Source organism: Symphalangus syndactylus, chromosome 17, assembly GCF_028878055.3.
Source record: "Symphalangus syndactylus isolate Jambi chromosome 17, NHGRI_mSymSyn1-v2.1_pri, whole genome shotgun sequence".
Taxonomy (NCBI): Eukaryota; Metazoa; Chordata; class Mammalia; order Primates; family Hylobatidae; genus Symphalangus; species Symphalangus syndactylus.
In genome coordinates, this window is record NC_072439.2 from 85,638,873 (window position 1) to 85,663,027 (window position 24,155).

The 24,155-nt window shown below is 50.1% G+C and overlaps 1 pseudogene; it reads right to left on the minus strand.

Annotated features, from left to right (window-relative positions):
• Positions 1-6,288: 6,288 nt before the first annotated feature.
• On the minus strand, positions 6,289-23,580 carry LOC134732852 (cytochrome P450 2J2-like; annotated as a pseudogene).
• Positions 23,581-24,155: the final 575 nt, after the last annotated feature.

Sequence of the window (24,155 nt, forward strand, 5' to 3'; positions counted from 1 at the left end):
GCCAGGGACGGTGGCTGTAGCACTTTGGGAGTCCTAGGTGAGCGGATCACCTGAGGTCAGGGGTTCAAGAGCAGCCTGGCCAACATGGTGAAACCCCGTCGCTACTAAAAATACAAAAATTAGCCGGGTGTGGTTGTGCATGCCTGTAATCCCAGCTACCCAGGAGGTTGAGGCAGGAGAATCATTGGAACCATGGAGGCGGAGCCTGCAGTGAGCTGCACTCCAGCCTGGGCAACAGAACAAGACTCTGTCTCAAAATAAATAAATAAAAGATTCTACTTCCTCAGTTCAGCATTCCTCTCCTCAGTGCAACCCACTGAGTGTGCAGGTACAGTCCGGCCCTCTTCACATTGCTCCGTGGGAATTGGGACTCAAGGAACCAGTACAAAAATTCTGATAGTCTGGCTAATGCTATTGCTGTGGGTAATAAATTATCCTTCATTTCTGACCCAGGAGTCTTGCGTTTTCTACCAGCACCCATAAAACTATACCAGGCTAACTTGTTAGTCTTCAAGTAGGGTGAATAATTAGACTCTTCACGGTTCTCTATAGAGAATTTACCATTTCAGAGAGTGAGAGCTTCTCTTAGGGACTGAAAAGAACTTGGATGTGGCCATAGGGCTTATGGCTGAAGAGGAACGAACTGAAAATCACTAAACATGAGGGAGCCCAGAAACAGAGAGGTCCTGGACGTTCACTGCATTGCTCACATGAACTCGAGGTCTTCAGGGTGATGGCAGGACTTGGAATGAAATCCTAACATTTCAGTGAAGAAGAGGGTGACTAGAAGGCTATTAATAGTGCTGAAGAGGTGCTAGAGATAAAGGAGACAGTTTCAGCAGAGGAGACATAGGTGCTCAAGGTGGTCTTTGGGCAAGTAATCTGGAAGAATTATGAGGGCATGAGGAGGATGCTCACCTCCGGAACCTAAGGGGCCCGGGGCTGGGGTGTGCTGAATATCCTCTGCATGCCCCTCCAGCTCACTCTGATACACTGCTCCAGGCCACTGGAGGCTGACTTTTTTTTTTTTTGAGACGCTCTCTCGCCCAGGCTGGAACACAGTGGTGCGATCTCTGCTCACTGCAACCTCCGTCTCCCGGGTTCAAGTGATTCTCCTGCCTCAGCCTCTCGAGTAGCTGGGATTACGAGTGCCCCCTACCATGCCTGGCTAATTTTTGTATTTTATTATTTTCCTTTTAGACAGAGTTTCACTCTGTCGCCAGGCTGGAGTGCAGTGGCACGATCTCAGCTCACTGCAACCTCTGCCTCCCGGGTTCAAGTGATTCTCCTGTCTCAGCCTCCTGAGTAGCTGGGACTACAGGCACCCGCCACCACGCCTGGCTAATTTTTGTATTTTTAGTAGAGACGGGGTTCCACCATGTTAGCCAGGATGGTCTCGATCTCTTTACTTTGTGATCCGCCCACCTCAGCCTCCCAAAGTGTTGGGATTACAGGCGTGAGCCACCGTGCCCGGCCTAATTTTTGTATTTTTAGTAGAGACAGGTTTTCATCATATTGGTCAGGCTTGAACTCCTGACCTCAGGTGATCCACTCACCTCGGCCTCCCAAAGTGCTGGGATTACAGGCGTGAGTCACCGCGCCCGGCCAGGAGGCTGACCTTTATGGACTACATCAGTGGGCTCCCTTGCTCTCTGGCTTCTAGCTGGGCTCAGCCAATTACAGCCACAAACAAGAGATTGGAGCATAAGGGAAAAGTGAGTTTAGAGCACTTATTCTTCCCAGTCCCTCCCTCCTTGAGCCACATGCATTGGCTTCTGTGTTCTCTGTTCTGAAACTCCCCTCATTGCTCCATTTGAGTGAGTGAGGGTGCCCTTTCTGATCAGAACCTGGCACAGGAAACAAGCACCCTCCATTCAGAGGCTGCAGGAGCATCCTCAGGGGACAGCCAGGGCTCAGTCAGCTGGCAGAGGGAAGGACTGGGTAAGATGTGCTGACCATGAACCAGGCGAAGGAATATTTATTGATTATTGTTAGTAGTTGCAATTTATTAGGCACTTAGCATGTACCAGGGACTGTGCTAGGTATTCTTCATGCATTATTGTATTTTTAAATTTATTTTTATTTATTTGTTTTTTTGAGATAGTCTTGCTATATTGCCCAGGCTAGAGTGCAGTGATGCCATCTCTGCTCACTGCAACCTCCGCCTCCTAGATTCAAGCAATTCTTGTGCCTCAGCCTCCCGAGTAGCTGGGATTACAGGTGCCCGCCACTAAACCCAGCTAATTTTTGTATTTTTAGTAGAGACAAGGTTTCAGTATATTTGGCCAGGCTGGTCTCAAATTCCTGACCTCAAGTGATCCACCCGCCTGGGCCTCCCAAAGTACTGGGATTATACAGTCACCACACCCGGCTGCATTATTATACATATACATATATTTTTTTTTTTTTTTTGAGACGGAGTCTTGTTCTGTCACCCAGGTTAGAGTGCGGTGGCATGATCTCAGCTCACTGCAACCTCCACCTCCCGGGTTTAAGTGATTCTCCTGCCTCAGCCTCTCAAGTAGCTGGAACTACAGGCGTGCACCACCACACCCAGCTAATTTTTGTATTTTTAGTAGAGACAGAGCTTCACCATGTTAGCCAGGCTGGTCTCGAACTCCTAACCTCAGGCAATCCACCTGCCTCAGCCTCCCAAAGTGCTGGGTTTACAGGCGTGAGCCACTGCGCCTGGCCGCATTATTATATTTAATGTTAATATCAATCAAATGAGTTAGCATTATTATCTCCACTTTGCAGATGAGGGAACTGAGGCTTATTGATATTCTGACACTTTCTAACTAATTCACCGGCAAGCTCCTAACTTTTATTCCTATGAATTCAGGCTGGCCCAGTGGCTCACACCTGTGATCCCAACACTTTGGGAGGCCAAGATGGGCAGATCACCTGAGGTCAGGAGTTCGAAACCAGCCTGGTCAACATGGTGAAACCCTGTCTCTACTAAAAATACAAAAATTAACCAGGCATGTTGGTGCACGCCTATAATCCCAGCTACCCGGGAGGCTGAGGCAGGAGAACTGCTTGAACCCGGGAGGCAGGGATTGCAGTGAGCCAAGATCACTGAACTCCAGCCTGGGTGACAGAGTGAGACTCCATCTCAAAAATTAATTAATTAATTCAGATAATTATATCTACCTTGTCGCTTTGGTATTTAAATGGCTTCGTCTATGTTAGGTGCCCAGTGCACTTCCTAGCACACAGTTGGCAATCAACACATGGCAGCTATTGTCATATCATCATGAGGATATGGAAGCTGAAAGGGAAGCCTATCCACAGGGGAAGGGCTCACTGCAGCGTCATCATTTTGGAGCTAAAAACAAAGGTGCGAGTGCTTTTGGATGCTGTCTCGGGGAAGGAGAGCCCTGCCAGCATAAACAGAGCATTCATCACCCACCAGGCCCTGTGCTGGGCGTTGTCACTCCCAACAATCCTAAAGGAAGCCTCCATTTGTCATATGAGGAGATCGAAGCACACAAGGACTGGGTTATTGAGAGCAAAACTGGGATTTCAACCAAGGCCAAAGCCCAAGTGAGGGAAAGCTTCCTGGAGGAGTTGGCCTTTGAATGGAATAACATGCAGAGGGCTGGACAGGATCAAAGACAGGAGGCCGGATGGTGGAGAGGATGGGTGTTAGAAGGGGCTGCAAGCTCCAGACAGGGGCTCTAACAGAGAGAGGGTTAGGAAAGTAAGGTAGGAAGCAGGTGAATTAGAGCCTGGCTTTGTTTTCTCGGCCCCAGATCCTGCCTGGATCACAGACAGCTGCCAGCTCAGGGCGGGACCTCCCAGGCCTGAGAACCCCAGGCTGTCTCCTGCTCTCTGGGACCCCACTTGCCTGGTGCTTCCCAGTCTGGACTCCTGAGGCCCTGGATATGGCACCGCACAGAAAATAAGATATCTATGAGAAAGCTCCAGGATGTCACAAAGCCTGAAGAAAGGCCGGAGGCTAATTCATATATCATGGTTTTTGTTTTTTGTTTTGTTTTTTGTTTTGAGACAGGATCTTACTCTGTCAGCCAGGCTGGAGTGCAGTGGCGCGATCTCTGCTCACTGCAACCTCCGCCTCCTGGGTTCAAGCGATTCTCCTGCCTCAGCCACCCAAGTAGCTGGGACTATGGTGTGCACCACCATGCCCAGCTAATTTTTGTATTTTTAGTTCCCAGCTAATTTTTGTATTTTTAGTAGAGACGGGGTTTAACCATGTTGCCCAGGCTGGTCTTGAACTCCTGGCCTCAAGTGATCCACCCACCTCAGCCTCCCAAAGTGCTGGGATTACAGGCGCAAGCCATTGAGCCTGGCCAATACGTCATGGTTTATTTCTGGCTAGACTCCTTTCAGCCTGGTGTAGCAGTAATGATTGATCTCCTACTAATTAGAAACATCGGTTCATTCATATGTACGTCCTTTAAATAACACAAAAGAGAGAGGTAAGGCATTTCCTTTTTTTTCTGAGATGGAGTCTCATTCTGTCTCCCAGGCTGTAGTGCAGTGGTGCAATCTCTGCTCACTACAACCTCTGCCTCCCAGGTTCAAGCAATCCTCCTGCCTCAGCCTCCCGAGTAACTGGGATTACAGGCATGTGCCACCACACCCAGTTAACTTTTTTGTATTTTTAGTAGACAGGGCTTCACCATGTTTGCCAGGCTGGTCTTGAACTCCTGACCTCAGGTGATCCACCCACCTTGGCCTCTCAAAGTGCTAGGATTACTGGCGTGAGCCACCGTGTCCGGGGAGGCATTTCCTTTTTAAAGCTCAGATTTATTGAGGCATGGTTTATATACAATAACACTCATTTAAGTGTACAGTTGTATGAGTTTTGACAAACACATACAGTTGTGTAACCATCACCACAATCAAGATACGGAACATTTCTATTACCCCAGAAAGTTTCCTCATGTCTTTTTACAGTCAACCCATAACCCTACTCCTGAATCCTGGCAGCCACTTATCTACCGAATATTTTCTGTCCCTATAGGTTTGCCTTTTTAAGAATATCACAGAAATGGAATCATATAGTACGTATTTGTGTGAACATCTATTTTCATTTCTTTTGGGTAATACCTAAGAGGGGGACTGCTGGGTTGTGTGGTGTAATATTTAATTTTAAAAGAAATTGCCAAATTGTTTTCCAATGTAGTTGTACCTTTTTACGTTTCCACCTGCAGGGTATGAGAATTCCATTTGCTTCGCATCTTTTCCAGTACTTGGGATTGTCAGGGTTTTCTTTTTAGCAACTCTAATAGGTATGTAATGGTATTTCTTTTGATTTTAGTTTGCATTTCCTTAATGCAAGTCAGTCTTTTGTTTTTCTGAGACAGAGTCTCGCTCTGTCACCCAGGTTGGACTATAGTGGTGCAATCTCCACTCACTGCAACCTCTGCCTCCTGGAACTCACAAGTCATTCTTTTTTTTTTTTTTAGACAGAGTTTCACTCTTGGCTCCCAGGCTGGAGTGCAATGGTGCCATCTTGGCTCACTGCAACCTCCACCATCTGGGTTGAAGCAATTCTGCTGCCTCAGCCTCCCGAATAGCTGGGATTACAGGCGCCCGCCACCATGCCTGGCTAATTTTTGTATTTTTAGTAGAGACGGGGTTTCACCATGTTTGCCAGGCTGGTCTTGAACTCCTGACCTCAAGTGATCCACCCGCCTTGGCCTCCCAAAGTGCTGGGATTACAGGCGTGAGCCATCATGCCCAGCCACAAGTCATTCTTTTTTAATAAACAAGGCTTGTCTGGAGACACAATGATTCAAAATTTAGGGACCCTTGTGTGGAAACTAAAGTGGGTCTTTGGTGAAGAATTTGCTGGAAACAGTTATATGGTCTGCTGGCTTTGCTGGATCGAGATGGTGAGATCTTTCTCTGCCATAGAGCTACAGAGAACTGCAGTTCTTCCTTCTGGTCAGGAGAGGGCAGGAGAGGGCAGAAAATAAGTGCACCGCTTCACTTTTTTTTTTTTTTTTTTGGCTTGCCAGTCCCCAGCATCCAAAGTATTTGCATTTGCATGCATTATTATATTTACAGTTTTGCTCGAAAGTTTGCCTTTTCCTCTGAACCTAGTTAGCTGCTGCCTTGTGAGGCTTGATTCCCCAAAATTAACTTTGTGGACTGATTTAATGCCAAACTTAACCAATCTTATAAAATCTTTGCCTGCCAAAGCATAACTAACCTAATTTAAGAATTAAACTACCCAAACTGAGCTACCTCTGTAGAATCCTTGCTAAGTCTATTCTCCAGTGTCACCCCACAGGGTAGCAGGTAGACCCCCAGGGGCTACAGGCCATCCTCCCTAGGACCAGGGCGGGAGCTGCTCAGGCAGGGCACCGCGCAGATCTCCTAGGGCTGGGGTTGTAAAGTGCCCTCAAAGATGTACTCCAGCTCGAGCCCCAGGCTCCCTTCTGGCAGTTGGAACCGAAAGGCCCTGAGGAAGGTGGCAAACATCAGGAAGAGCTCCATTCGAGCCAGCTGGTCCCCTGGGTACACACGATGCCCTGGAAACAGAGAGGAAAGTCAGAGGTGGCAGCTGTCCCTGTGTCTGTCCCACCACAGCCTCACCCACCACCCAGGATCCAGCTCTGTGCCTAGTACTTGTAGAGAATGGCAGGAAGGCCTCATTGGCCACAAAGTTTCCACCCTTGTCCGAGAAGTGGCCAGGGTTGAACTGTCGAGGGGTATCCCAGCACTCAGGGTCGTAGAGCACAGAGGCCAGGTTGGGTAAGATGATGGTGCCCTGCAGAGAGATGCTGGTGTGGCTCAGGGAGCCTCAGATGGTACCCAGTACCCAGCCCTGACACTGAGCCACAGTGAGCTTGGAGAATTCCCAGTGTGCTGGTGGGAGTAGTCCAGGGGCCTCGAGGAGACTCAGCAGCCGGCCCTCAGGCTGCCCTTCCTCCAGGCTCACATCAGTGAAGGAGTGGAGCAGGACACCCTCTTGGCTAAGGACTGCCCAGCTTTGTCCTGAAGACTCCCAGCCACGTCTAGGGACAGGAAGCCATTGCCTCCTACAGAGAAGGCCAACAGCTGGGGGCGTGTCTGGAAGGGGCCAAGGACAGCCCAGGACAACACACATGGGGGCAGAGGGTGTGTGCGCGCATGGGTGTTAGAGGAAGAGACAGAGCGAGGAGAAATGGAATGGCAAACAGGCAGAGAAAGAGGAACCGAGTGATGGAAAGACAGAAAGGAGACAGAAAGCTTCACTCTTTAGGGCTGGGGAGAGGAAAACATGAACCATAAGCCCAACTCTAACCTTCAACCTAACCCCAACCCTCACCTTCCCCCAAACCCAAATCTTCCCTCTCACCCTCACCCCAGCCCTCACTCTATCTCAAAGGAGGAGTGAGTGATTAGAAAGAGAATCAGACCAAGCAGATGGGAGCAGGGTAACATCTGCTCCTTACCATGTGGACCCTGGGCTGACCAGAAACAGCATAAGGAGGCCAAAGTGGAGCCAGGATGGGGTCAGTTACGGTGCCCGGCCCTAGAACACTCAGCTCTGGGATGCCGGGGAAGGCCTCATACCCCAGGGCTCATTTACCAAATACCACAAAATTAAACCAGCTACCCCTGTAGAGACCAGAGGGCTGACTACAGAATTCTTGATTTTGACCAAAAAAAAAGCTTGAAATTAGAAAAAAAAAAAAAAAGCTCAGCGAGTTTGAAGCCTGCATTCCAAACAGAAACCAAAAAAGAATGCAGAAATGGAGCAAGTGTTAGCTGGTCGCGGTGGCTCACGCCTGTAATCCCAGCACTTTGCGAGGCCAGTGAGGGCAGATCGCTTGAGCTCAGGAGTTTGAGACCAGCCTGGCCAATATGGCAAAACCCCGTCTCTACTAAAAATACAAAAATTAGTCAGGCATGGTGGCACATGCCTATAATCCCAGCTACTCAGGAGGCTGAGGCAGGAGAATCACTTGAGCCCAGGAGACTTGAACCCAGGAGGCAGAGGTTGTAGTGAGCCAAGATCATGCCTCTGCACTCCAGCCTGGGCGACAGAGCAAGATTCCGTCTAAAAAAAAAAACAGAATGCAGAAATTGTTTTCAGGGGAAATGGTTCTTTTTTGCTGTTGTTGCAGTATGGTAGGCTTAGGCAAGGTGCCTCATCCTAGCCACGTGTACCAATGGGGCAGCCAGACTTGCTCACTCTGTAGCTTTAAGCGGAGGTGCTGAGGAGGCCTGTGTTCTTGCCGCTGCCTGAGTGAGCTATAGATTTCCCAATTCTAGTCATGGGAATTCCCCCATTTTCTCTACCTGGGATTAAGTAACCCTCTGCATTGCAACAGTTCTTACTAATCACCTTCAGAGGAGGAGGCTCCTAGCAAGATGCTCTTTTCCCTCCAGAATTATTTGTGTCCTTTTTTGGGTGATGTTCTGGCCTCCTTGCAAAGGGGGATCTCAGCTCATGGAACAGGTTCAGAGCACAGCCTATCCAGTATGCAAAAAGGACAGCCCCCCCACCCCAACCAACCGCCCTCCACTTCCCCAGACTGTAGAACCATCTACGTGCTGGGTACCTCCTGAGGTCGCTGTGCCAGCTTCTGCCCAGTAAATGGCAGTTTGGAATTCACAATCAAATAGAATGTCTGAGAAGAGAGACAGGCTGGAAGTGCAACCATCGTATCGGGGACTATTGCTGTTGTCACGATCACTTAACTGATGAAATGGTTAGGAACAATTTAGTAATATCTGTAACATTTAATGATCTACTGTCAAGCTTTGATTCCACTTTCAGCAGACATCGCTCGCCCAAGTTGTAAAAGCTCAATATTGATTTCAGCTCGTTAATGGGCCCCTGGAGCCTTTATCACAGAACAAGTCCTAGAATCAAATTGGCAGGAATGAGCTCTTAATAAGGAAATTTCTAATCCCAAACGGCATAACACAGAGCGGTACCCTGGCCCTCTCTTTTTAACTTAAGTTGGCACAGCTTCTAGACAACCTGGGCCTGGGTCCTCCTGCCACGCCAGCAGCAAGATGACCTGATGCCCTGGTCCTATCCACTTTCCCGGAGACTCTTGACAAACCTATAAACTTGTGGGCCGATTTCTGCCAAGGACAGAACGACAGTGTAAAACTTCTCCACTGAACACATTGGTTCACTCACCTAGAGTGGCATTTTCATATAAATACAAACAGCAGGGCGTATGGTAGGAAAAGAAAACACTTTAGAGTCAGAGGGACATGCATTTGAAACTCAGCTAAGTCACTTACCAGCTGTGTTTGGGCGGTTTCTTATGCTCCCTACGCTGAAGTTTCTCTATCTATGGAAAAGAAACAGCAACAAAGAGTCCGAAGGACAGGGCTGCTGTGAAGAAAAAAATGCATGGAGGAGGGAACCTCAAGTCTGGGCAAATTAATAATAAGTTAATAATGGGGCCGGGCATGGTGGCTCATGCCTGTAATCCCAGCACTTTGAGAGGCAGAGGCAGGCGGATTACTTGAGGTCGGGAGTTCAAGAGCAGTCTGGCCAACCTGGTGAAACCCCGTCTTTACTAAAAATAAAAAAAAATAAAAAAAATAATAAAAATTAGCTGGACGTGGTGGCACATGCCTGTAATACCAGCTACTTGGGAGGATGAGGTGGGAGAATTGCTTGAGCCCCAGAGGTGGAGGCTGCAGTGAGCTGAGATCACACTACTGTACTCCAGGGCAGTACTCAGGGCAGAGCCAAAGCTCCTTTCCAAGGAAAGTCTCAGGGCTCCCGCCACCACCTCTATGTACAGGGGCATCACCCTGCACCAGGGCACCAAGATGAGTCACTCTGTTTCATTTTCATTAAAATGGCAACCTCACACCTACACATGTTGGTATGTTACCCCAGTGAGCCTTGACTGCCAGGATACACACCTTTGTGTAATCCCCTCCCCTTGAGGATAGGATGGATTTAGTAGCTCACTTAAAACAAATAGAAAATGGGCCAGATGCAGGAGATCACGCATGGAATCCCAGCACTCTGGAAGGCCAAGGTGGGAGGACCACTTGAGCCCAGGAATTTGAGACCAACCTAGGCAACATGGTGAAACCCCATCTCTACCAAAAATTTAAAAATTAGCCCATTGTGGTGGCACAATGTGGTGCCTGTAGTTCCAGCTACTCAGGCAGCTGAGGTGGGAGGATCACCCAAGCCTGGGAGGTCGAGGCTGCCGTGAGCCACTACTGTGTCACTTCACTCCAACCCATGCAACAGAGGGAGACACTGTCTCAAACAATAACAACAACAACAACAAACCCAACAAACAGAATATGGCAAAAGCAGCCGGGTGTGGTGGCTCACACCCGTAACCCCAGCACTTTGGGAGGCTGAGGCAGGCTGATCACTTGAGGCCAGGAGTTCAAGACCAGCCTGGCCAACATGGTAAACTCCATCTCTACTAAAATATACAAAAATTGCCAGGCGTGGTGGCACATGCCTGTAATCCCAGCTACTCGGGAGGTTGAGGCAGGAGAATTGCTTGAGCCCAGGAGGTGGAGGTTGCACTGAGCTGAGATTGCACCACTGCACTCCAGCCTGGGGTGACAGAGCAAGATTCTATCTCAAAAAAAAAAAAAAAAAAAAAAGAATATGGCAAAAGCAATGGGATATCACATCTAAGATTAGGTTACAAAAAGACCGTTGCTTCTATTTTGGGTGCCCTCTTGCTTGCTCTCTCTGATGGGGGTCAGCTGCTGTGTTTTGAGCTACCCTATGCAGAGGCCCATGTGTCAAGGAACTGAAGGTCTCCAGCCAACAGTTCATGAGCAACCGGGTCCTGAAGACCTCTGTGTAAGTGAGCTTGAAGTGGAGCCTCCCCTAGAGGAGTCTTCAGGTGACACTGTAGCCCCAACGACAACTTGATGGTAACCTCATGAGAGACCTTGAGTCAGAGGCATCCAGCTGAGCCGCACCCATTTTCCTAACCCTCAGAAACTGTGAAATGATAAATGCTGTTGTTCTAAGCCACTAAGTTTTGGGGTAATTTGTTACACAGTAAGATAGGTAAGTAATTCAACATCTGTCATCTAGGATCTGCAAGGCTCCGTCAACAATACAGAGCACCATTGTACCCTCAGCACACAGCAAGCCTGGGCAAAGAGCAGGTGTCATCATGTTATTGTCCAGCTCAAGTCAAAAATCTGCTCGGAAAGCTGTCTCAAGCTGGATCACCAGAGAGCTATCATCTTCAACTGTGCTCAAGACCCACCTGGGCAACATGGTGAAACTGCATCTCTACAAAAAACGAAACAACAACAAAAACTACGAAAATCAGCCAGGCATGGGGGCTCATGCCTGTAGTCCTAGCTACTCGGGAGGGTGAGGTGGGAAGATCGATTGAGCTGGGAGGTAGAGGCTGTGATGAGCCATGATCGTGCCAATGCACTCCAGCCTGGGCGACAGAGCAAGACTCTTGTCTCAAAAATAAATAAATATTGGCCGGACACGTGGCTCACACCTGTAATCCCAGCACTTTGGGAGGCCGAGGCAGGCAGATCACTTGAGGTCAGGAGTTCTAGACGAGCCTGGCCAACATGGTGAAACCCTATCTCTACTAAAAAATACAAAAATTAGCCGGGTGTGGTGGCACACACCTGTCATCCCAGCTACTCAGGAGACTGAGGCAGAATAGCTTGAACCTGGGAGGTGGAGGCTGCAGTGAGCTGAGATTGAGCCATTGCACTCCAGCCTGGGTGACAGAGCAAGACTCTGTCTCAAAAAAAAAAAAAAAGAAAAAAAAGAATAGAGGTTAAAAATAAATAATTATTTATATCAACTTCAAAATAACTGTGTTATTTTGGCTGCCTGTAGGAATGAAAGGAATTTTATCTCTTAAAAGGAATTGAGATAAGAAGCAGCTGCCATCTTGAAGAATATTTCTGCATCTTTTAAAAACTCCTGCTTAAAGCACTGCCCACTACGTGGTCCACTGGCCCACAAAGAATATTGTGAATGATGATCCTTGTCATAACTTACAGGCATGTGAGAAGCCAAAGCTTTCCCGATACAGGCAGGCTTCCTTTTATTACATAATAACTCATAATTAATCGAGATTTCCTTTTTTCCCTTCACTGCAATGAAATTCAGACTCGAGTTTTATGTACATATGCGGCAACTGTTCTTGATTCGACTTATTTTTATAACTTTCTTCCTCTCTCCTTATTTGGCACTTGTTCTCTTAACCTTGCTGTAAAATGAAAGAAGCAAGAAAGGCATTTCTGCTAGAAACCAGTTTTAAGGAGATAATACAAAATGCAGACCAAGCCTAAGGCACATAAATTGTAAATGGCCTAAATGTTCACCAACAAGGGTTAATATTGCAAAACATCCATTTGGTGGAACGTTATGCAGCCATTAAGAATGATGTAGAGGCCCAGCGCGGTGGCTCACACCTGCAATCCCAGCACTTTGGGAGGCCTAGGTGGGCGATCACCTGAGGCCAGGAATTTGAGACCAGCCTGGCCAACATGGTGAAACCCCGTCTTTACTAAAAATACACACACACACACAAAATTAGCCAGGCATGGTGGCACACCTGTAGTCCCAGCTATGTGGGAGGCTGAGGCAGGAGAATTGCTTGAACCTGGGAGATGGATGTTTCAGTGAGGCGAGATCACACCACTGCACTCCAGCCTGGGAGACAGAACAAGACTCTGTTTCAAAAAAACAACAACAAAAACAAAACAACAAAAAACAGAATGATGTAGAGAAGTGGTTTTCAAAGCGTGGTCCCTGGACTCACACATCAGCACCACCTGGGAGCTTGTTAGAAAGGCAAATTCTCAGCCCATCCTAGACAGATAATGTCTGGAGGAAGAGTCCAGCAATGTCTGCTTTCACAAGCCCTCCAGGTGATTCTGATGTACCTGGAAGTTTGAGAACCACTGCTATAGAAGAATCCGAATATTAAGTGCAATGAAGGATTCAGAATGATATATTCAGCAGAATTGAAACTATGTGAACTATATGTGTGCAAAAAAAGATTGGAAAGTGGTGGATTATCATGTCTGCAAGGGTTATCTCTGAACAATGGAGAACTTTAAAAATTATCCCTCAGTGAGTACATTCTTTATATTATACATTTTTTTTTGAGACAGAGTCTCACTCTGTCACTCAGGACGGAGTGCAGTGGTGCAATTATGGCTCACTGCAGCCTCAACCTCCTGGGCTCAAGCGATCCTCCTGCCTTAGCCTCCCAAGTATCTGGGACTACAGGTGTGCGCCACCATGCCTGGCTAATTTTTTTTTATGTTTTATAGAGGTGGGGTCTCGCCATGTTGCCCAGGCTGATCTTGAACTCCTAGGCTCAAGTAATCCTCCCACCTCAGCCTCTCAAAATGCTGGGATTGTAGGCATAAGCCATGGCACCTGGCTACATTCTTTTATAATCATAACCCCCATCCCAAATGCCACAGAGAGAGAGAGAGATTAAGTGACTGATAGCTGGCAGGTTGGCAGAAGCTATAGCAGATGGCTGTGCTAGGCAGGAAGGATGCTTTCTGCAGGCACTGGGCTGGGTGTAGGGCCGCGTAGGGCCACCTACCTTGCTCATGGGATAGCTGCACACACGGGTGGAGGTCACACACAGGTGCACGGCACCCACAGCCACGACGCTGCTGAGGCGCTGCACCTCATGGCGGACAGCACGGATGTAAGGCAGTCGCTTGCGGTCTTCATAGCAGACAACCGGGGCCAGCGCCCAGCACCTCGTCCAGCTCTGGCTACACCCTCTCTGCAGGCGGCTCAGTGTGGGTCTGGGGAGGGTGCCTGTGCCCTGGCCTCCCCATCCTCCCTCACCGCCTCCGTCCCCACCCAGGACACTGCTGCTGAGGCTTGCGGCCCTTAGGTCACCCCAAAACACACTGCCACCCCTGGTCTCACAGGAGCAGACCCTTCTCTGGGGCAGAGCTTGCTTCTTATGGACAAGGTTTTGCAGGGTTTACTCCTCCAGGGGGCACTGGAGGGAAGGGAGAGCACCCTGATTTGAGAACCTGCTATGTGTCAGGTGCTCCATATAAAGAGCATTATGGCGGGGGGCAGTGGCTCACACCTGTAATCCCAACACTTTGGGAGGCCAAGGCAGGTGGATCACCTGAGGTCAGAAGTTCGAGACCAGCCTGGCCAACATGGTGAAACCCCCATCTCTACTAAAAACACAAAAAAATTAGCTGCTTATGGTGGTGTGCCTGTAATTCTGGCTACTCAGGAGGCTGAGGCAGGAGAATCACTTGAACCCAGGAGGCAGAGGTTGCAGTGAGCCAAGATCGCACCACTGCCCTCCAGCCTGGGTGACAGAGTGAGATACCATCTAAAAAAAAAGCATTATTATGGAGGAGGGACTGTTGTCTCCATTTTACAGATGGAGAAACTGAGGCTCTAACAGGACAGGTACTTTTGCCCAAGGTCACGAAACTTGTGGCACCAGATTTGAATTCAGGTCATAGTCAGTTTGTCCTTGAGAGAAATCCAGCTACATTTTCCCCTCCACAGTTGTGATCTTGAGGTGGACATCAGCACAGGGCCTGGCACTTAGTAGGTGCTGAATCAATACTGAATGAGTAGAATAGTGTTGTCCATTGTACACTGGGTCTGAGAGGTGGAATGACTCGCCCAGCATTACACAGTAAGCAGCAGGGTGGGAAGTGAAGCCCCTTCTGTCTGACTCGAAGCCACGAACACTTCCTGTACCACAGCGGCGAGAGCAGGACCCACCCCTGGCGCCACAGAGCAAGGAGAGTGATGGAGGCAACGCCCGTGGCCCAGGAGCCCCACGCATGGGCAGTCAGCCAGGGTGTGACCAAGGGCCTCTCACCCTGGGCAGCTCCATGCTGGATCATGTGGATGAGTGCCCAGCGCAGGGTGGTGGCTGTGGTGTCGGTGCCTCCCAGAGACAGGTTGATCACCACCTGGACCAGGTTCTCCTCGTCGAATGTGGAGAAAGGGTCATCCATGGCCTGGCGAGTGGGGGATGGGTGAGCGGGGGGCGCAGCTCCAGGTCTAAAGTTCTGTCCTGACAGAGCCCTGGGGTTTCCTTGAAGCCTGATCTGAGAACTGTGTGGCCAGAACTTGAGGTTTCAACCCCTCAAGAGGGCCTGATTCTCAGGACTACATTGATGTTGATCGGGGGCTGCCCTGGCGTTCTGTCCCTGATATCAGCCAGGTCTTCTGCTTCCCACCCTACCCATGTCTGCAGAAGCCAGCCCTGCCCTGGGAAAAGGTAGGGAGGAAAACCCTGTTTTAACTCAAACTTTCAGGGTGCTTTGGAAGCTTGCAGATGAGTCAAAGATGAGAAACTGAGACCATGGCTTAGAAATGAGGTGCTCAGAAACGAGGTGCAGCCCAAAAAGATGGCCCCTCCTTTCCTGAGCAGCTGTTCCAGGCTCACCTTGGAGATCTGGGCCAGGCAGCAGCTGATGAAGTCCTTGGAGGCCTCTGGTGCCCTGAGTTTGTGCCTGGTGATCTCCTGGCAGATGAAGCTCCGCACGACCTCTTGGTACCTAAATATCTCCTGGTGGGGTCCTGGGAGGTGGCGGAGGGCCCAGGGAAACACGTCATACAGCTGTGGAGAGAGAGGCCCACCCAGGGCCTACTCAGGAGCCAGCCTATGAGTGGGCACTCTCAGTATTGGCCACTTAATCCCCTCCCCACACTCTCAGGATATAGAGCCATCATCATCCACATCTACACAGGAGCCCGCTGAGGGCCAGAGTGAGGCCGACTCGTCCGGGGTCACAGAGCTGGCCGGGGCTTGGGTTGAGACTTGAATCCAGGTCTTTCAACCCCCAGAGCTGGTTCCTTGTCATACCACCCCCACCCCTCACACAGGTCCTGGCAGTCCCCTCTCTGTTAACAGCTCTGAGCCAGCCACGACTCCCTGAGTATAGTGACCATCTAGCCGCCTCCCCCTCCCCAGCAGGAGGGGCAGCCCTGCCTCGTTCTCCAGGCAGGTCCTGGAAGAGCGGGGTGAGAGGCCCGCCAGAGAACTGCTCCGAGTTGGAGACCAGTGCTTCCTTCACTGCCCGGAAGCCACTCAGCACCACGACGGGGATCGCGCCCACGCACACGGTGAACACACTCTGCGTCAGCTGTGGAGAGACGGGGTGACACCGCAGGAGCAGCTTCTCAGAGCGCCTCCAGCCCCGTTCCCCAGGCAAGCCAAGCCCCGGGTCACAGGTCCCCCGTGCACTTGGAATAGTCAGGGCCCATTAATCCTGGGTGGTGGGAATGTTCTACCCGTTTTACAGATGATATTAAATAACCAGTTTCTCAAGGGCTTGGTGTCCCACGTGGGCTTTACATAGGTTACTTGAGTCCACCCTCAGTGTGAGTGTGCAGGTAGGCTCTTCTCCATTTCATGAGTTAAAAAAAGACAGAGGCCAGGCCGGGCGCGGTGGCTCACCCCTGTAATCCCAGCACTTGGGAGGCCGAGGCGGGCGGATCACCTGAGGTCAGGAGTTTGAGATCAGCCTGGCCAACATGGTGAAACCCCGTCTCTACTAAAAGTACAAAAATTAACAGGGCTTGGTGGTACACATCTGTAATCCCAGCTACTTGGGAGGCGGAGGCAGGAGAATCGCTTGAACCCGGGAGGCGGAGTTTGCGGTGAGCTGAGATTGTGCCATTGTACTTCAGCCTGGGCAACAGAGTAAGACTCCGTTTCAAAATAAAACAACAAACAAACCCCCCCAAAAAAAACAGGCCAAAAAAGACAGTAAAAGATGAGGACCTTGAACCCAGGTCTCCTGACTCCTAGTACAGTGCTCTTTCCATTGCATGGGAAGCCTGAGGATCTTAATTGTCTGATAGCACCAACCAGATATTTTTAAAAAATTTGTTGAGCGTGATTAAGAAGAGGGCTGAGCATGGCCTTAGGAAAGACAGTGTCCCGCCTGCCATCATTCTCAGCAGCACCCCAGCCCCACCCACTCAATCCAACAGCGCCCTTCAGCTGAGGCTCCAGCTACCCTGGCGGTGGCTTTGTGCAGAGATTCCTTGAGTAACGTCACTTGAATGTGCCCTTGTGGGGGTCCCATTCCCCCCAACTCCCATCTCAAGTGGCTTTTCAGAAAACTGCTTCCAGCCACACACAGTGCTCTCCTGGAGCCGAGTTCTGTTCAGCGGTTTTCGCCATCCTGTTCCATTGGCAGTGGACTTCTGCACTCAGAATTTCTTAGATTAGACTTCTTAGATTCTGCCCAAAGTCCACAATTTTTGCAATCCCCCTACCACCCTGCATTTGACAGGCGAGGAAACAGGCTCAAAGCCTCCCAGCTAATGAATGGTAAGACCAGGATTCACCCCACACGTGTCTGACCTCTGTTCCTTCTTTCTGTCTCCAGTGCCGCTGGTCTGCGAGAGAGGAGGGGTTCATCTGTCCACCCCGTTAGGGCCTCCAGCTTGGGCACAGGCTTCCTACCTGGAGCAGTGTCTCTGGGTGCAGCTGAAAGCATAGCTGCCACAGGTTTCCAAGGATGGGGAAGGGGAATGGGCCAGGAGGAAGACAGCTCCTGTCCCAGCAGAAGGTGCCAAGTTTCAGGAGCAGGAAGGAGATGGCCAGTAAAGCCAGCCCACTGAGCAGGGAGAGCATCTCCTTGGTCCTGTGTCTCCTCTCCTCACTTTTGCTTCTCGGTCCCGAGGCTCTGACGCACTCTGGCCACCACTCTCTCCCCATTCTCCCAGGCACCTGGCCTTGCTTTTATGCTGGTGCTCCCAGGCAGCGTCGTGGAGGGAGGCAAACCCAGGAGCCCTTCCCCAGTAGAGTAAATCCATTTGGTCACACCAGTCACACCCGGGCCATGCCACTCACCAAGGTGGCAGGGCTGTGGCCTGGGACAGGTTGGGACACCTTCACTCCTATATCAGCATCATCCTCACCTCTGGCCCTCGGAGCTCATCCCTGGTGAGGGTCCTCTCAGCCTCTTCGTGGCAGGGTCAGCCGACTGCATGGCTCAGCTCAGGGAGGGACCAGGGGCAGGCAGCCGCTAGCATTGGGGGGAGACAGTGGCAGTGTCTCCCATCAGGACGTGCTCCTCCATCTCAACACGCCTGAGGCTGGGCTCCTACTCCTGCTCTCCTCCGCCCAGACGTGCAGCAGCGTTCCTGAGGTCTCTTCAGCTTGCGCTGAATCCCCATGTTTCTCTGTAGCCTTCTCTCTGTCTCTCTCTCCCCTCGCCGCCTCTGCCCTCTCTCTCTCTCTCTCTCTCTTTCTCTCTCCTCTCTCTCTCTCTTTCTCGGTTCTTTCTCCTGCCTCAGCCTCCCGAGTACCAAGTAGCTGGGATTACTGGTGCCCACCACCACACCCAGCTAATTTTTGTAGTTTTAATAGACATGGAGTTTCACCATGTTGGCCAGGCTGGTTTTGAACTCCTGATCCGCCCACCTCAGCCTCCCAAAGTGCTGGGATTACAGGTGTGAGCCACCATGCCTGGCCTCTTTCTTTCTCCTTTGTTTTCTTTCTTTCTCTCCTTCTCTCTTCCTCTTTCCTCTCTTTCTCTCTCTCTCTCTCTCCTGTTCTTTCTTTCCTTTCTTTCTCTTTTCTTTCTTTTCTTTCTTTCTTTTCTTTCTCTCTCTTTCTTTTCTTTCTTTCTTCCTTCCTTCCTTTTTTTTTCTTTCTTTCTTTCTTTTTCTTTCTTTCTTTCTCTCTCTCTCTCTCTTTCTTTCTTTTTCTTTTCTCTTTTTCTTTCTCCCCCCCCCCCATTCTTTCTTTCTTTCAGCAGTGTCTCACTGTGTCACCCAGGCTGCAGTGCAGTGGCATGATCATAGCTCACTGTAACCTCAAATTCCTGGGCTCAGCCAATCCTCATGCCACAGCCCCCTGAGTCTCTGGGACTACAGCGGCACCACCATATTCAACTATGTAGCCTTCTCTTAGGTTTCAACTATCTTGGAACCAGACTGCTGGAGTTTAAATCCCAGTTCTACCTCTTACTGGTTTTGTGACCTTGGGCAATTATTTAGCTTCCTCTTGCCTCAGCTTCTTATTTGTACAATGGAGATAAGATCATTTTAGCAAATTGCCTCATAGAGCTACTGTACCAGTGCCCAACAAGAGAAAGATGTCACAGTCCAGTTGGGTACATTGAGGCTAGTTTAATTAAGAGACTGCAGGCCTGGCGCAGTGGCTCATGCCTGTAATCTCAGCACTTTGGGAGGTGGAGGTGGGCAGATCACGAGGTCAGGCAATCGAGACCAGCCTGGCCAACATGGTGAAATCCCGTCTCTACTAAAAATACAAAAAATTAGCCAGGTGTGGTGGTGTGTGCCTGTAATCCCATCTACTCAGGAGGCTGAGGCAGGAGAATCGCTTGAACCTGGGAGGCAGAGGTTGCAGTGAGCTGAGATCGTGCCACTGCACTCCCACCTGGGTGACAAAGCAAGACTCCAGCTCAAAAAAAAAAAAAAAAAAAAAAAAGACTGTTTGCAAAGGTGTGTTAGGGAATCCATAGGCATAATGCCAGTCAGGATGGAGACCTATTTCCACTTGAGGCTTAGAGAGTCAAGGGACAGTGTTCAGTGGGTACAGAGTTTCAGTTTGGAAAGATGAAAAAGTGTTCTGGAGATGGATGGTCATGATGATAGCACAATGATGCGAAGGTACTTAATCCCACTGAACTGTTCATTTAAAAATGGTTAAAATGGTAAAATTTATGTTGCATCTATTTTACTAAATTTTTAAAAAGTCAAGGGACAGAGCCATCAGAGGCCTGGAGCCCCCGTCTGGTTGGAGAGGTTGTTAACAAGCATATGCAGTTCCCTCTGCTCAGAGCACCTCACCCCTGCATCTCCATCTCTAGAATTTCTACCTACCTTATCTCAGGTTGATGTGATGATAACAATGGTTACCCCACAGGGCTGTTGGGGGATAAGCTGAGCTGGTGTGGTGTGAAAGTGCTATGGATTGTGCTATGGAAGTGCTATTCGTACTATACTTGTACAGATAGTAATACTGCTGCAATTTCCACAAACCCCTGCCTTCTGTTTCCAACAAATCACATTCCTCCCTCCTCAAAATATTGCTGAAGAGACTGCAGGCCTCTGAAAGTTTCACTAGCTACTCCGCCAATCTCTACTACCTCCAAACACACCAACCGTCTCCCACAGTGGTCCTTGCTTTGTTCCGGGCTGACTTGCTCTGTTATCACTGCGTTTGCCCCAACTTGATTACACAGCATGAGCAGTTCAAGGGCAGGCGCCAGTTCTCACTTTCTTTGGGTTTACAGGCGTGAGCCACTGCACCCGTCCTGTAGCTGTTTCTTAAAGTTTATCATCCCAAAAGGAGATTTGCCTGCTCAACATTTCCAAGTGTGTTGAACTTTGACAAACTTCCTACCCTCCCTCCGTGCGCAAGGGTGCTGCATGCTGGCAGCTAAGGCTGGGACATGGTACTGGGAACAGAGACTACCCAGCACAATGGGCCAGGGTGCGATCAGATTCTAGGGTGGCAGGTCACAGGAACACAGATTTGGAGCAGAGGCCCTGGGTGACCAGCCCCTCCATCGCCCAGCCAAGGCCCTCCGTGTCTGATTGTGAGCTGCGGCCTCCTCAGTGAGCAGGTGGAGGTGGGCCACACGGTCCCTCTCACAGGAGTCCCCAGTGCAGAGTGGCTGACCCTGTGGCAGCCCCTGTCCAAGTTGCACCTTCCCCCTCAGTGGTATCCCTATGATTCCAGCCATGCCTGCCCCCCAGTCCATGGGCCTGTTTCCTTGTTTGAATTCTAGGCCAAGAATGGACAACACTCAGCCTCTGCTTCTCTGTTACTCTAAGAACAACTCAGGCCGGGCGCAGTGGCTCACGCCTGTAATCCCAACACTTTGGAAGGCTGAGGTGGGTGGATTACCTGAGATCAGGAGTTCGAGACCAGCCTGGCCAACGTGGTGAAACCCCATCTCTACTGAAAACACAAAAATTAGCTGGGTGTGATGGGTGCCTGTACTCCCAGCTACTCGGGAGGCTGAGGCAGGAGAATTGCTTGAACCTGGTAGGCGGAGGTTGCAGTGAGCCGAGATCACGCCACTGCACTCCAGCCTGGGTGACAGAATGAGACTTTGTCTCAAAACAAAACAAAAACAATTCAACTAAGATGACAGATGATGCAGCTGCGCCCCTTCCCTGTATGAGGTATTTCCACACCAAATTTCTAAATCTATCCCCTCCACAACAGTGAAGGCTGTTATGTGAAGGCTTCATCCCCTCGCAGATGAAGGCAAGGCTCAGCAGGTGGAGTGATTTGCTTAAGTAAGTGGGAGGGCGGCCACAATTCTACCCAGGCCTTCAGTCTCCAAGTTCAGTGCTCTCTTTCCACAGCTGCCTCCCAGCTGCAACAGGCTGGCATTCTCACGAGGAAGGTTCCTATAGGCTAAGAGAACACACATGTGAGGAACCAGAGCTAGTCACACTTCCAGAGGTTCCGGCCTGGCCTCAGAGGCCTCCATGTGGCTCAGGCTGCCCCCAGGCCTGGCATGTGCTTCCCGCCTGAGGTTGCCCCCAGGGCCTCAGAGCTGGTGTACTCTTTCTTCTCCTCCCTTGTCTGTCTGCAGACCCCATCCAGGGGAGAGCCCCTTCCATGGCCCTTGGAGAAACAGTGGCTAAGGAATGCTGGATTGACAGCTTTAGCCACGGGCCTGTGCCCAGGCAGGGGCCGTTTCCCATAGCAGACTGACCCTCACTGTAGATCCCACAACACCCCCTCCTGTGGATACATCTCAGAACAAAAGGACACCCCTTTCCCCTTCTAGAGCGACCCAAACCCAGTACCCACTCCACGCTCAGTGCCTGGAAGTTGCTCCACCCCACACCGCCACTCCAGCAAGGTAGGCCCAACCCCCTACTTCTCCCTGACTAGGAAAGGGAGGAGATAAAAATAAGGAGCTACAGAGACCACTAGAGATGGAAGGAATGGGAACGAGGCAGAAGAGACCCCCACAGTTACCTCCATACACCTGAACACAGAAGGAGAATTCCATTTCTTGCGGTTGTGTTTAACTTGTCCAATGTGCCCCAGTGCCCATGGCAGTGAATGGGAACAAATACAGGGGGCCTGCCTGCCTCTAGACATTATGTGAAGTCCCCAAAGGACAGGAGCTATCTCTGGGGAGGGCTGGGAGACCCAGGAACCCTGTAACTGAAGGAGGGGCAGACTCAGGGACCACATCCAGGCAAGCCAGGGCACGGGCCAGTGCTAGAGGACATAGCCCTGCTTTGCATATTTTATTATCAATAGTTCCTTCTTTCACTCTTGGTGTGACTCTATGACCAGTGGTTCTGCACATCCCCAGGTTTCGTAGATGAAGAAAAGATGACGTGATGCCTGACAGCTTGCAATGAACTCAGCATGTAGAATTTTGCAGAGTGTTCCAGTGGAGTTCCCATGGGGAGCTGCTTTCCTTCAAGCCCAGCTTTGAATAAGGGGAGCAGGGCAGTGGGACTCGCCACTGCCATGCTGTGCTCCGGCCAGGATGATCTCAGGGCACAGGGAGAGGCTTCGTGTCCGAAAAGTGTGGCAAAGGGCAGTCAACATCCTCCCCGTCCCTGCCCCCAACACACACACCCACATCTGCACCCCATCAAGGGCAGTAGAATTAGCTATCCAACCAGAATGATGTCTTTATTGTTCCCAGGATATTAATCTTATCCGAGAATGATTCATGGCAGCTATTATTTAAAATATTAAAAATATTCAAGGCTGGGCACGGTGACTCATGCCTGTAATCCCAGCACTTTGGGAGGCTAAGGCAGGTGGATCACCTGAGGTCAGGAGTTCGAGACCAGCCTGGCCAACATGGCGAAATCCCATCTCTACTGAAAATACAGAAATTAGCCAGGCGTGGTGGCACACGCCTGTAATCCCAGCTACAAGGGAGGCTGAGGCAGAATTGCTTGAACCCAGGAGGCGGAGTTTGCAGTGAGCTGAGATCGTGCCACTGCACTCCAGCCTGGGTGACAGAGTGAGACTCCATTTCAATAAATAAATAAATAAGCAATATTCAAGACGGTCAAAAGGAAAGATCAAAATGTTATGAAGGATGAGGGAAACAAGCTGAGATAAACACACAGGGCTTCCTGTCAGCTAAAATAAGAAGGAGGAAACAATGTGTTCCAGAATCCTCACCGAGAAGCAGAGAATTTTCCCGAGATCAGATTCTGGAAGGGATTTCTTGTGTGGACACAACTGCCAACAGAGAGTTTTTTTTTTTTGAGACAGAGTTTCATTCTTGTTGCCCAGGCTGGAGTCAGTGGCACAATCGGCTCACTGCAACCTCTATTTTCCGGTTTCAAGTGATTCTCCTGCCTCAGCCTCCTGAGTAGCTGGGATTACAGGCGCCTGCGACCACGCCTGGCTAATTTTTGTATTTTTAGTAGAGACAGGGTTTCACCATGTTGGCCAGGCTGGTCTCAAACTCCTGACCTCATGATCTGCCCGCCTTGGCTTCCCAAAGTGCTGGGTTACAGGTGTGAGCCACCGCACCCGGCCTGCCAACAGAGATTTTATGGAAGATGAAGTAGCAGCTTTCTTCATGTGCCCATTTCCGAAAGTGACTCCAGGACTCGCCAAGGGTACTGAAGCTGAAGGAGTGGTAGTCTTTCTCCGGGTACAACATGGCTCGGCTGGGGATTCAAGGGTAGAACCTGATCATACGTAGGCATGGCGGGATGGCATGTATGTTCCCAAGGTGTCACCTCTCTTAGTCAAACATTGTTTTGCTTATTATCTAAGTATGAATGCCAGCGATTACATCAAATGGTAGGTGGCTGGGATCCAGCCCCTGTATTTTTGATCAGCTGACAGGATCCCAGAGAAAATATACACAGAGGCTGCTCTAGCAAAAAACCCTTCTGTTGATGACTTCACGCCTTTGGTGCTGCGAGGCAGCGTGGTGGGCTAGTCCGGAGAGTCTGGTGCCTGAGGACTCCTGTGGCTGGAGGACTTGCCCAGGGCCCAGAAACTACCAGCCCCGGGCCCACATCCTTATTACAGTGGACCTTTAGATCTTACCACATCCTAGGTAAAGAAGGGAGATCGGAGGTAGGGACTACCAAGGACAAGAGAGAAAGGGTGTCTGAATGACCCAGGGCAGGACTGGCCAGGTGCCATCCCTGGACTCCTAGGTCATGACCGAGAAACTCAGAGGAGGAGAAAGGGTGAGAAAAAGTGAGCAAGTTAAAGTTTCTCTTC